The following is a 6007-nucleotide window of genomic DNA, read 5'->3' on the forward strand; positions in this document are numbered from 1 at the left end:
GTCTTCCCTCGAAGCGGAAAGGGTGATGTAGCACAGCGACGGTAAGTATTTCCCTCAGTTTGAGAACCAAGGTATCAATCCGGCGGAAGAGTATCTCAAGATCCTGCACAAACACAAAAGCTTGCACCCAACGTTATGAAGGGGTTGTCAATCCCTTATAGATTGTTTGCCAAGTGGGAACTGAAAGCAACAAAGTAACAAAGCAAAGTAAAAGCGGAGATGTAAACGATGGATGTGAATAGACCCGGGGGCCGTAGTGTTTACTAGTGGCTTCTCTCATGAAAGCAAGTAGATGGTGGGTGAACAAATTACTGTCGAGCAATTGATAGAACTGTGCAGAGTCGTGACGATATCTATGCAATGATTATTTCTATAGGCATCACGTCCGAAACAAGTAGACCGATACTTTCTGCATCTACTACTATTACTCCACACGTTGACCGCTATCCAGCATGCATCTAGTGTATTAAGTCCATAAGAACAGAGTAACGCCTTAAGCAAGATGACATGATGTAGAGGGATAATCTCAAACCAATGATAAAAACCCCATCTTTTTACCCTTGATGGCAACTGGTTGATGTGTGCCTTGCTGCCCCTACTGTCACTGGGAAAGGTCACCACATGGCAGAACCCAAAACCAAGCACTTCTCCCATTGCAAGAATCATATATCTAGTTGGCCAAACAAAACCCAAGACTCGGAGAGACTTACAAGGATATCAAATCATGCATATAAGAAATTAGCAAAGACTCAAATATATATCATAGATAATCTGATCACAAGTCCACAATTCATCGGATCTCGACAAACACACCGCCAAAGAAGATTACATCGGATAGATCTCCATGAAGATCATGGAGAACTTTGTATTGAAGATCCAAGATAGAGAAGAAGCCATCTAGCTACTAACTATGGACCCGTAGGTCTGAAGTGAACTACTCACGAGTCATTGGAGGGGCGATGATGATGATGAAGAAGCCCTCCAACTCCAAAGTCCCCTCCGGCAGGGCGCCTGGAAGGGTCTCCAGATGAGATCTCGCGGAAACGGAAGCTTGCGGCGGCGGAAAAGTATTTTCGAGGCTCCCCTGATTTTTTGCGGAATATTTGGGAATTTATAGGCCAAAGACCTAGGTCAGGGGGCGGCCAGGGAGGCCACAAGCCTGCCCACCGCCGCCTCCCCCCTGGTGGCGGAGTGGGGGCTTGTGGGCTCCCTGGAGCCCAGCTGGCTTAGCCCAAAATCCCCCTGGACTTCTTCCGTTCAGGAAAAAATCATTTGGGGTTTTTTCTTCCGTTTGGACTCCATTCCAAAATCAGATCTGAAAAGAGTCAAAAACACGGAAAAAACAGGAACTGGCACTTGGCAGTGAATTAATAAGTTAGTCCCAAAAAGATATAAAAAGGTACATAAAACATACAAAGAAGGCAAGATAACAGCGTGAAACCATCAAAAATTATAGATACGTTTGAGACGTATCAAGCATCCCCAAGCTTAACTTCTGCTCGTCCTCGAGTAGGGAAGTGATAAGAATGAATTTTTGATGCTTTCATGCTACCTAGCATAGGTGTCCTTTGTAATTCCTCTTATGTGACGTGAATGTTCAGATCCATTAGATTCAAAACAATAGTTTGCTATTGACGTGGAAACAATAATAATTCAAGCAAACTAGCAAAGTAATCATGAACTTTCAAAATAACAAGGCCAAAAGAAAGTTATCCCTACAAAAGAATATAGTCTGGCCATGCTCTATCATCATTGCACAACCAATTTAAATCATGCACAAACCCGGTATTGGCCAAGTAATTGTTTCACACCTTTACGTTCCCAAACATTTTCAACTCTCACGCAATACATGAGCGTGAGCCATGGTTATAGCACTATAGATGGTGTGGAATGTGGTGGGGTTGCAAGACAAAAAAGGAGAAGATAGTCACATTAATTAGGCATATCAATGAGCTGTGGAGATGCTCATCAATAGATATCAATGTGAATGAGTAGGGATTGCCATACAAATGATGCACTAGAGCTACAAGTATGTGAAAGCTCTTAAAGAAAACTAGTGGGTGTGCATCCAACTTGCTTGCTCACGAAGACCTAAGGAAATTTTGAGGAAGCCTATCATTGGAATATACAATCCAAGTTATATAATGAGAATTTCCCACTAGCTATATGGTGGTGAAAAAACGAGAGACTCTCAATCATGAAGATCATGGTGCTCAAAATGCACAAGTGTGGAAAAAGTGGTAGCATTGTCCCTTCTCTCTTTTTCTCTCTTTTTTTTGGTGGGATCTTTGGCCTCTTTTTATGGGCTTCTTTGGCCTCTTTTATTTCCTAACATGGGACAATGCTCCAATAATTATGATCATCACACTTTCAACTCAAAACTTAGAGCAACTATGACTCTATATGGAATGCCTTCGGTAGTGTACCGTGGCAATGATCTAGCATGGCATAGACATCAATGGAAACATCATGCTAGCTATCTTACGATCATGCAATGGCAATGTAGACGTGGTGGCACATATCATGGTGGTAGTTGCATGGCAGTATATCTCGGAATGACTTTGAAAAAGCCATAATAGGTAGGTATGGTGGCTGTTTTGAGGGAGGCTAATGGTGGGTTTTCTGCACCGACGAAAGTTGCACGACACTAAGAAGATAGTGATGGTGGAAGGTGAAAGTGCATATAAACCATGGACTCAACATTAGTCATGAAGAACTCATATACTTGTTGCAAAAGTTTTATTAGTAATCGAAACAAAGCATTCAACGCATACTCCTAGGGGAAGGGTTGGTAGGTATAAACCATCGTGCAATCCCGACCGCCACGCAAAGGATGACAATCAATATACTAATCATGCTCAGATTTCATCACATAGCAGTTCACCATACATGCATGATATGGGAATCACTAACGACAACACAAGCATTTCTAGATTCACAACACCTTACTAGCATGACTTCAATATTACCATAACCACAACTCAAAACTAATTGAGATGAATCAAACTTCTCTAACTATTCAATGCACATGAAGGTGGAAGTTTTTGTATCCCTTTGGATAACTACCCCTTTTGAGACTACTTTAAAAGCATAGATCAACTACCAAGCCACGCACCACTGTGCTCTAAAAGATATAAGTGAAGCACATAGAGCAAAAGTATCTAGCTCAAAAGATATAAGTGAAGCACATGTGAGCTGAATTGTCTACCAAAAGATATAAGTGAAGCTCAACAAAATCACGGTGTGTGCATGTCTCTCTCTCTAGGTGTGCAGCAAGGATGATTGTGACACAACAAAAATAAAATACTCCTACAATACAAGACGCTCCAAGCAAAAACACATAACATGTGGTGAATAAAAATATAGCCCCAAGTAACGTTACCGATGGATTGAAGACAAGAGAGGGGATGCCTTCCCGGGGCATCCCCAAGCTTAGGCTTTTACGGCATCCTTGAATACCTTGGGGTTCCTTCGGCATCCCCAAGCTTGAGCTCTTGCCACTCTTTATCTTTTTGTCCATAAGAACTTCACCCAAAACTTGAAAACTTCACAACACGAAACTTAAACAGAAACTCGTGATAACATTCGTACAAGAAAGCAAACCACCACTTCCTTAGGTACTGTAGCAAACTTAAATTATACTTGTGCTGATGTTGGGTTACTGTACTTTCAATCTTCCATGGCTAATACCCCCCGATACTATCCATAGTTTCATCAAAATAAGCAACCAACACAACAAAAACAGAATCTGTTAACAGCAAACCAGTCTGTAGCAATCTGTATGTTTCGTATACCTCTGGTACTTCAAAAATTCTGAAAAATTACGACAGTCTGAAGAATTTGCATAGAAATCAGCACCAAAAGTAATCAACTCAAAATATCTTACAGAAAAAAAATGAAAATTCTTTTCGTGAGCAGAAAGTTTCTGTCTTTTCCAGCGTGACCAAACGATCATCCCCAAGACTAATCATAACGGTTTTGCTTGGCACAAACGCAAAAATAAACACAAAATACACAATCATAACAGAATTATGAAAGTGTGAAAAACACAAAACAGAAAGAAAAATGATAGATTCGTTGGGTTGCCTCCCAACAAGCGCTTTTGTTTAACGCCCTTAGCTAGGCGAAAGTGATGGAATCACGTATAGTTATCTTTGGTGCTCAAACCGTAGGTAGCCCTCATCATAGATTCATAAGGCAATCTTATTTTATTTCTAGGAAAGTGATCCATGCCCTTCTTTAAGGGAAATTTAAATCTAATATTCCCTTCCTTCATATCGATGATAGCACCAATAGTCCTTAGGAAAGGTCTACCAAGAATAATGGGACATGAAGGATTGCAATCTATGTCAAGTACAATGAAATCCACGGGTACATAGTTCTTATTTGCAACAATAAGAACATCATCGATCCTCCCCATGGGTTTCTTGATAGTAGAATCCGCAAGATGCAAATTAAGAGAACACTCTTCAATCTCATGAAAACCAAGAATATCACATAAAGACTTTGGAATCGTGGAAACACTAGCACCCAAATCACACAAAGCATTGCACTCATAGTTTTTTTTTATCTTGATTTTTATAGTAGGTTCCCACTCATCATGAAGTTTTCTAGGTATCGATACTTCTAGTTCGAGCTTCTCTTCAAGAGATTTCATCATAGCATCTACGATATGTGCGGTAAAGGCTTTGCATTGGCTATAAGCATGTGGAGAGTTTGCAATGGATTGCATAAAAGAAATGCATTCAAACAAGGAGCAATTATCATAATGTAATTCCTTGAAATCCAAAGTGGGAGTTTCATTACTACCCAAAATTTTGACTTCTTCTACTCCACTCTCCACACCTTTATCGTCAAGATAGGTGGACTCCCAATCATTGGGCGTTTTTCAACAAAAGTGGATTCATATCCAGCCCCTCCATAAGTAGGTTTGACACGCGAAAACAAAGATTCAAGAGGAGACACACCAAGCACTTTAAGATCTTCGTGATTTGCATCACTAGAATGCACCCTTTTAAACCATTCATGTCTAGCGCGAATTTGGGCAGTTCTTTCTTTGCTCTCATTCATGGAGATACGCATAGCTTTCAAAGTTTCATCCAAGTTGATCTTGGGAGGAGCGCATCTAACTTTCAAAGCATTAATATCACAAGACATCCTATCAACGCTCTTAGCCAAATCGTCTATTTTGAGTAGTTTTTCCTCTATAGACGCATTGAAAATCTTTTGAGAGTTGATGAACTCTTTGATATTACTCTCTATATCAGAGGGTAATTTTTTGTGACTTTCATAAGTGTTGCCGTAGGAATTGCCATAATTGTTAGAGGAGTTACTAGGAAAAGGCCTAGGAACATAGTTTCCTCTAAAAGCATTGTTGTTGCCAAAATTGTTCCTACCAACAAATTTCACGTCCAAACTAGCGTTGCTACTCTCAATCAAAGAAGATAGTGGCATGTCATTAGGATCTACGGTAGCATTTCTACTAGCAACCAAATTCATCAACTCGTCCATCTTAGCACTAAGCGAGTTAATCTCTTCTATAGCGTGCACCTTTTTGCTAGCAGGCGACCTTTTAGTGTGCCACTGAGAGTAGTTGGTCATGATATTGTCTAGGAGTTTTGTAGCGTCTCCTAACGTGATTTCCATGAATGTTCCACATGAGGCGGAGTCCAAGATATTGCGAGAAGCGAAATTCAAGCCAGCGTAAAAGATTTGTATAATCATCCACAAACTCAAGCCATGAGCAGGACAATTTCTAATCATAAGCTTCATCCTCTCCCAAGATTGTACAACGTGTTCATGATCAAGTTGCTTGAAATTCATGATATCGTTATGTAAGGAGATGATCTTAGCCGGCGGAAAATACTTGGATATGTAAGCATCTTTGCACCTATCCCAAGAATCGATACTATTTTTAGGCAAATAAGAAAACCAAGTTTTTGCGCGATATCCCAACGAGGAAGGAAAAAGTTTCAACTTAATCACGTCATTATCCACATCTCTTTTC

The sequence above is a fragment of the Hordeum vulgare genome, chromosome 2H, assembly GCF_904849725.1.
Source record: "Hordeum vulgare subsp. vulgare chromosome 2H, MorexV3_pseudomolecules_assembly, whole genome shotgun sequence".
NCBI classification, from domain to species: Eukaryota; Viridiplantae; Streptophyta; class Magnoliopsida; order Poales; family Poaceae; genus Hordeum; species Hordeum vulgare.